This window comes from Oryzias latipes, chromosome 1 (genome assembly GCF_053564925.1).
Source record: "Oryzias latipes strain Hd-rR chromosome 1, Olatipes_Hd-rR_3.1".
In the NCBI taxonomy this organism is placed as follows: Eukaryota; Metazoa; Chordata; class Actinopteri; order Beloniformes; family Adrianichthyidae; genus Oryzias; species Oryzias latipes.
In genome coordinates this window covers 10,255,913-10,264,509 of record NC_136237.1, presented here as the reverse complement: position 1 = coordinate 10,264,509, position 8,597 = coordinate 10,255,913, and positions in this window count along the sequence as shown.

Sequence of the window (8,597 nt, the reverse complement as noted above, 5' to 3'; positions counted from 1 at the left end):
CACCTTACTAACTGAGCATGGTTCCAACATCACAGCCTACCTGAGTATTGTTGCTGACCATGTCCATCCCTTTATGACCACAGTGTTCCATCTTCTGATGGCTACTTCCAGCAGGAGAACCCGCCATGTCATGAAGCTGGAATCATCTCAGACTGGTTTCTTGAACATGACAATGAGTTCACCGGATTCAAATGGCCTCCACAGTCACCAGATCTCAACCCAATAGATCACCTTTGGGATGTGGTGGAACGGGAGATTGGCATCCTGGATGCAGCCGACAAATCTGCAGCAACTGTGTGACGCCGTCATGTCAATGTGAACCAAACTCTCTGAGGAATGTTTCCAGTACATTGTTGAATCTGTACCACCAAGGATTAAGGCAGTTCTGAAGTCTAAAGGGGTCCAACCCCGCACTAGTAAGGTGTTCCTAATAAAGAGGCCGCTGAGTGCAGATCCAGCTGCTGCATTTCTGCAAATAAGAAACCAGAGCAAACTCCCACTCTGGTACTACTAAGCTTTCATTTTCACAGAAAGACACCAAAGGTTAGAAACTGTACGCTTCAGAGAAACTGTACTTACAAATAAAATAATATGCTTAATTTAGTATAATTTACAAGTAAATTGCTCCAAAACAGGAAAATCTAAACAAATCAGTCTTACAGTCTTTCAGAAGTCATTCACTTGAGTGAAAATTGTCCCTTCAGCACAGTGACGACTTACATTTAACTTTTGTTGAAAGCTGACAAGTTGTTCTTTCTATACGTTTTACTTTCACTTATGTAGATTTATGATGAAAACCCAGCATTCTTACACTTTCAATTGTAATGTTTTTTGTTTGAAACTTGTACCACTGCAATGAAATTAGTGAAAAAGGATGTTGACTGTAAATATGGATCAGTGTGAAATAATCCTGCTTTGACAGCGCCACAAACTTTAACTATGTTGGACAAGGAGTTGAAATCCCAGAGAGACAACAATCCTGCCTGTAATTAAAGCAACAGTGATGTGAGGTTTTCCTCCAACAACAGAAGACAGAAGCTTCATGACATCCGTTTGTGTTTGTATTGTACACAAATATTGTCCAAAGAATTCAAAATGTTTTTCCTGTATTTGCAGTAAGATTTTAGACTATATGTGTGTCTTCCAATAGTGGCCAGTCTCTAATTGACGTCGGTCTCCAATAAACGCCGGGCCGGCTGGCAAAATGTTGGAATAAACGTCGGGGCTCATATTAAAAGATAAATGGCAATCCACACAAGTCCAAACTTATACTCTTTCAATTTCTTCAATGGGTGCTTATAATTTTACTTGAGTTATATTTTTTGAAGGAGCTGCTCTATAAAGGGAATAGGTGTTTTGGATCACAAACTTTTGGACTTCTATTATTGTACTCCCCAGACGGGATTTTTTGCAGATACACAGATGTTGGCTGCCACTGATATTAAATATTCAAACATGTCTTTGCCTTCATTTAACATTAGAAAGTAAATTAAATTTGTCATCCTTATCTGGGATTTCTACAGAGCCCGTGTCCTGACATTAAGATATAAAAATATATCTTGTTCCCACAGATTAATATCTTGTTCCCACAGGTTATTATGTCGTTCGCACGAAATACTATTCCGTTCCCACAAGATACTATTGCGTTCCCTCAAGATACTATTGCGTTCCCTCAAGATACTATTGCGTTCCCACAAGATACTATTGCGTTCCCTCAAGATACTATTGCGTTCCCTCAAAATACTATTCCGTTCCCTCGAAATGATTAACTCGTGCGAACGCAATAATTATGTCGTTCGATCGCAATAATTATTCACGTCATAAATCATTCACGCGGATATGCCCTCTGTACGCCGGCAAAAGTACTAAGCCGCTTTCAGCGGTAACTTCCGTGTCTCTGTGACCCATATTCGTTCAAAAAAGGAACATGAAAAACAAAAATGATCACTTTATTACTGTCTCAATGAATATAAGAAAAATATCAAAAGATTTATGATAACTAGGCTGCTTTGTCATACGATAGCTCCTGCTAGGCTACTACTAGCTCCGCCGCAGAGCTCTTTGATGTATGCCGGCATTTGGGCAACTGGCTGGTCTGTTGACAGACAGCTGATATTGTAGTTTAGGGTCGAATAGGAATAATAATATTCAGGACTTGTCTTTTATTAACTTTAGTAGTCAGTTGCTTTACATTCGAAGGCTAATATGATATTTTTCAGATTTTCATCGAGAAAATAACAGATCGACCATTCTTGCTTTTATTTTTACCCCTATTGAATGCTCACAGAGACACGGAAGTAGCGGCAGGAAGCGGCTTTTGCAGCAAGATGACTGAGGGCGTACCAGATCATCATCGTGTGAATGAACGTGAATACGATGGATGCTTCTGTGCTTTTTAAAATAAATAAATCTGTTCTCTAAACATCCTCCGTGTCTTCAATGCAATGTAATGAGACACACACAGACAGAAATGTGAAGGTATCTGCTGTAAATCTATGACGTAAATTAATAACAGGATCAATGATCGGCTAGTCAGTTAGCATGTATCCTTATAGCCTTCGAATGTAAAGCAACTGACTGCTTAAGTTAATAAAAGACAAGTCCTGAATATTATTATTTCTATTTGACCCTAAACTACGATATCAGCTGTCTGTCAACAGACCAGCCAGTTGCCCAAATGCCGGCATACATCAAAGAGCTCTGCGGCGGCGCTAGTAGCAGCCTAGCAGGAGCTATCGTATGACAAAGCAGCCTAGTTATCATAAATATTTTGATATTTTTCTTATATTCATTGAGACGGTAATAAAGTGATCATTTTTGTTTTTCATGTTCCTTTTTTGAACGAATATGGGTCACAGAGACACGGAAGTCACCGCTGAAAGCGGCTTTTGCCGCCGTACAGAGGGCATATCCGCGTGTATGACTTATGACGTGAATAATTATTGCGTTCGAACGGATTAATTATTGCGTTCGAACGACATAATTATTGCGTTTGCACAAGTTAATCATTTCGAGGGAATGGAATAGTATTTTGAGGGAATGCAATAGTATCTTGGGGGAACGGAATAGTATCTTGTGGGAATGGAATAGTATTTCGTGCGAACGACATAATAACCTGTGGGAACAAGATATTAATCTGTGGGAACAAGATATATTTTTATATCTTAATGTCAGGACACGGGCTCCGTAGATTTCAAACTCTTCCAGCACTTTAAACAAAATATTTCTCTGGACACTATAACAAATTTCCTTTTTTTTTCACATAATGTCATAAAGTCAAGAATTAATTTACTTGAAATACTCCCACACCATTACACCTCCACCACCATGTCTCCTTTACTGTTTGTTTCTTCAGGCTTCCATTTTTTTCTGAGTTTCCCAAGTGTCATGAGGCCAAGTCAGATCGTGACTTCCTTTTCATTTCTTCCTCTTACCTACAAGTATCGAAAGTTGTCCCTGCTGGAGTCTCACTGTGGTCACATACGGGCCATTTGGATTTGAAAGGAAATTAGGGAAAATTAATTTTTTCATTTAATGACAGAGAGTTTCACACAGAAAATATCTACTGTGATTATTTTCTTTTATTTTCCCTTTTTCAGACATTTTCAGAGTTAAAAGACCAAATAAATCAGATAATTATGAATATGTGCAAGAGGTGTGCAAGAGTCCACCTCATTTCCTATTATCCTTTTGTTTACATGCTCTCCCACTAGCTTACAGCCCTCACAAACCCAAGCAAACAATAGCGGTGCAACAAAAACAGTGAGCAATGTTGAAGCTATCCAGCCGTGCAGTTTAGAGCCAGAAGTTCGCACAGATGAGGAAAACAAAACGTTTATGGATCTAGTCAACTGCAAATGGTTGCATCAGGATGGAGGGGAGCCGGGAGCTTGTGGCCCGCCGATTGCAGATTGTACGGAACAACTACAAACTTTTCCAAACTGCATTTTTACACCTGCTCCTGATTCACAACAATTTGACTAAAGAAACACTCAGAAATACAGTTTTAATCTTAATTTTCTTTATATATGGCTTCCATCATGAGAAAAAGGCCACACCAAAAAAAACATTTTCAGTGGAGTAGGTCTTTAACTGCTGTCATGATTCTAAACAAATCAGTAATACACCATTAGCTGAGCTGACAAAAAAATGACCAAACAGAGCTCTGCAGAAACATTGTTTTCCTTCACACGTGTGTTATTTCTGCTCTGCAAAAACAGCTTCAGTCTCTTTCAGACATGAATTCAGACCATCATCTCACCATCACGCATCCCCGTCACTTTCTGCTGACTCCTGCTTCTCTTCTGTCTTTTCAGTTTTTTCTGTTCATTTCATGGAGCTGCCAGGACTTTATGACAATGCTGTGAATTTTGGGAAGATCTAGTGTAGACCTGCAGACCTACATGTCAAATATGACATGTTTTCTCATTTCTCACATGCCCTTGTTGACACGTTACAAAATGTGACTTTGTGGAAGATTCATAATGACTGACGATTTCAGTCATTATGAATCCTCCACAATGTCACGTGTTTAGTCAAAAAGAGTTTTTTTTTCTTGTTTTACGTCTTGTTCTGGGTTTGATACCTTTTTTTTGTTTTAATTTGTATTTATTTTGCGATCTTATCCAGGAAGGTCTACGGTCCGGTGGACCCTCTTGATCATGTGTGCAGCTGTTGTCATGGAAACATAAAGCAACTTAAATTTACCCTTAGTGGTTGAATTTGACATTAGTTCACATGTAAAATAAAATTGACTTTCCCTCTGAACTTAGCACACAAACACTCTCATTCTCATTAATGCAAGTGAAACTAAACCAAGCTATTAGGGCTGATGTGCACCATCACTATCCATTTCCCTTTTAGAGGAATTAATGACATCGCATACAAGACAAGAAAGCACTTAACCAATGCCAGCAGCCTATTTCCTGACCACGCTACACAAATAGCCCCCATTCATTTACTGATGAACAAGTAAGACACCAGTGATGCTCTGGAGGAGCTACTGGAAATGTATTCTGTCGCACCACTTCATGCACAGGTACACACACATACACACTCACAACATAAACACATGCATGCTCTGTAGCATTTAAAAACCACAACATAAATTACCTCAATATATTTTTCAAACAACGATCAGTTTTTACAAAAACCTCTAGAGGTAAATTTTGTCAATATCACAATTTCTTGTTTTTTTTTCTTTTATCCTAAAATAAGGCTCTTTGTGGGAATATCTAATGCCCTGGATTTTAAAAGCAATTTGGACTCCATTCACACTACTTTTTTTTGGTTTTGTTTTTTTGAACGGCAAATATGACAGCACCGATTTCACAGATTAAAAATGTAAATACAAAAGTTTTACGAAAACCATTTATAAATCCACTGTGATCTGATAATGAAAATGTGGATGGTTTATTTAAAAAAATGAATAAAAATGCGTTTTAATTACAAAATTGTTCAAACGCAAACATTGTTGTCTTTATTTGCCAATTTACTGTAGTGGGCATAAATTTTTTTTCGCAGACTTCTGGGAAATTTGTAGGGCACTGGAATTTGGAACTGTATATTCGGACAGCACGACAAAATGGCAAACAGTGAGTAGTGAAAGAATTCGGACACAACCAATGTTTACAAATCCTTGATTAGTGACAAATTACCCCCCTTTGCCATCAGCCTCCGGTCATTTGGGGAACTGCAAGATTGCAACCTTTCCAGGTTGACGCTGAAAGGTTTTTGAAGTCTATTTACCTTTTACCACTGGAGCTTTAGTTGCAGAGGTGACCTTTTTAGGCTTTGGATGAACTTAACTCTTCAACTGTTTCTGCGATTAACATAATTCCAGCGTATTCTAAAGTGTTGTATTTCAGAGCAAAACTGCTTTTCTGCGTGTCAGAATCCGTTGGAATTACGTTGATGGCGTAAACGGTTGAAGTGTCAAAGAGCATGTGTTGTTTTGCTGTCGGCGGTGAAAGCTCTGGTGTTGAAGGGTTTTGGCCATTTCTTGGCTTGTGTTCAGCTTGTTTTAACCTGAGGTGCTTCTAGCCTCATGTCTTCTGGAGGGACAGTGGGTTGCATGTTGGTTTCCTGGATTCTAGCCCGTTTTTTTTCTTTCTTTTGATCTAAAAGTTATCAGAAACCTATTTTTTTCTTTTAACATTTTTAATCTAAAATCTTTATTCTGACACATTGGTATTAATCCAAACAGCCAACAGCAGTGTTTGTAGTTTTTTTGCTCTGTTGACCTTTTTGCAGCAATGTTTGACACTTTGGAATAGTTTTACATTAACTGAAGACACTGGATCTTTGGAAAAATCAGGTTTTTGCATTTCAGTCAGACAACTCTTGCAGAAGAATATTTATTTCACAACATCTTTAGGTTGACATTCACAATTTGATTCACAACTTCGTTTTGGCATAAGGCTCCGTTCAATTCCTTGAGACACTTATTTTTTCCATACACTTTCGGGTAACAACCCCCGTAACGGAGCCCACAGGTGGAAGCCGGGGAGGAGGGAGGGGCAAAGAATGAGCGCTGAAGGTAAGAGAGAATGAACAATTGTACACCTGACTTAAATAGGACGCTAAGCAGGTGGGTTAATTAACTGACCCGCCCTAGGGGAGTAACCTGCAATTCTGCCGAGTGTCTGCCCGAAATGCGACGAGTCGCTATTTATTATACATCTTCAGCTCCTACTGCATTTTTAAACTTGTGCTAATTTATTATAGAATGCTAACAAGAATGTTTTGTCAAATATCCCTGCTTTAAAGTTTTAGGTGCTTTAGCACCTCACAGCTCTAAGAATTCACACGCAGATTTTTGCAGGAAATGCACCAATAACACCAAAAAGTTTGATTTCTGAGTGATAAATTCTTCCCTCCAAGTTATTTGTTTAGCTTTTTTGAATTTAACCTCTTATGACTGGAGGAAATATTTGAGTAAACCCTCTACACATGCAGTCACAGGGCCCCAGTTAACCAAAATGAACTATTGTGGGGATTTAACCAATTATGTTATGTCCACACGCGTTGAAGCCAGGTCTGAAGGGATTAAATAAAAACCCAAGATTAGAGATTAGACTCAGAATGTTGGTCACTGATGTGTCGGGGTCATTTCTTGAAGATGAACATCAAAACGATGCAAACTAGTACAAGAAGGAAGCTGATGATGCAGATTCACTGACGATGTGGTAACTCCTGGGGTTCCTCTTTCTGCACCTGTTTGAGCAGACAGCTGCTCCGAGCTGATACTGTATCTGCTACCAGATCACGGCTGTGCACGTGCCAGAGAGCGTGCACGGATTACACTGCAGTTCAAGCGAAGCAGCAGACAGAAACTGTACGACGAACAGCCCGTCCGTGTTAATGTTCATGTTAGCAGGATGAGGAGGGTGCCCGGCCATCGCTCCTCCAGTTTCTCCTCCAGGCCAGCAGATGAAATGCAAACATGCATGTTCCTGTAAAGGTCAGTGATTACACTGACTGACCGGAGATGACAGGCAGCATCTGGCCTACCTGTGGATGGAAATCTCATGCTGGGCTGACACACACACACACACACACACCTCCATGTGTGCAGTGAAGTGCCATCTTTGGCCTCAGCTGGTGTTAGCATGACTGACAGCGAACACATCCGTCACACCTTTGGAAGAAGAAAAGGCACTCAGAGCTGCCCGAGCAACAAAAGTGAGGAAAGTCTAATAAAGACGGGAAAATGGAATTCTCTTCAGCAGCGGCTAATCTTAACGGACACAGGCACAAGCAATAAGAGAGGGATTACAGAGACACTTTAGCGGCGCAGGAAAGAGCGCCGCACGCACAAATAAACAGCCGGATTGCACTGAGAGCATGTGGGGCGCAGCTTAATCAAGAGACACTGGTGTGTGTATTAGTGGAAGGAAAATAAACTAATCCCAGAACAGCTATAAATTGTTCAATTATAATGAGGACATGGCTGCTCACAAACCATGGCTCCTCTGCCTTCATGGCTCCTCACCGCTCTGCACCTGGGTGCTGCTTCCACAGGCCTTTTTCCACACGCCACAAAGTGGCCTTTCTTAATCTAAAGTGCAGCAGCGCCCTAATATCTGAAACCCACTCTGCGCCTTTAGTGCAGCTTTGTCCTCTGCAGCGCATCGCGCTCTCTGAGGTGAAGGTTTCTGCACCCCGCTTTTAATCCTATGGCTTCTTTGTGACTGAAAACATTTTTTTTAAAGTGTCATTAAGGAAACTCGAGCTTTTCCATGCTGCCACAAGAAAGCTGAGGCATGTAAAGAAACGAAACTAACTAAACTTTTCTGATCAAATGTTTTCGTGATCAAAAGCTCCAGCTGTTTTTAGAAACAACTTGAATTCCTAAAAAAAAATGAATTCCAGAAGTTTTTCCTTTTTTTTATTATTACAGCAGCTCAGTAAACAGATAAGAGCTGAATGTATTTTTTGTTGGACAGATGTCTGAAGCTTTGTAGCTTCAGACACTCAAAGTGTGTACTTGTGTAAACCTCTTTTGTATTTGAGAATTATTTTTTATTACATTATATTTGTGTCCATTTCTTTTTGGACCAGATGGTAGAGAGAACAGAGAGATAGTAGAAATGGGG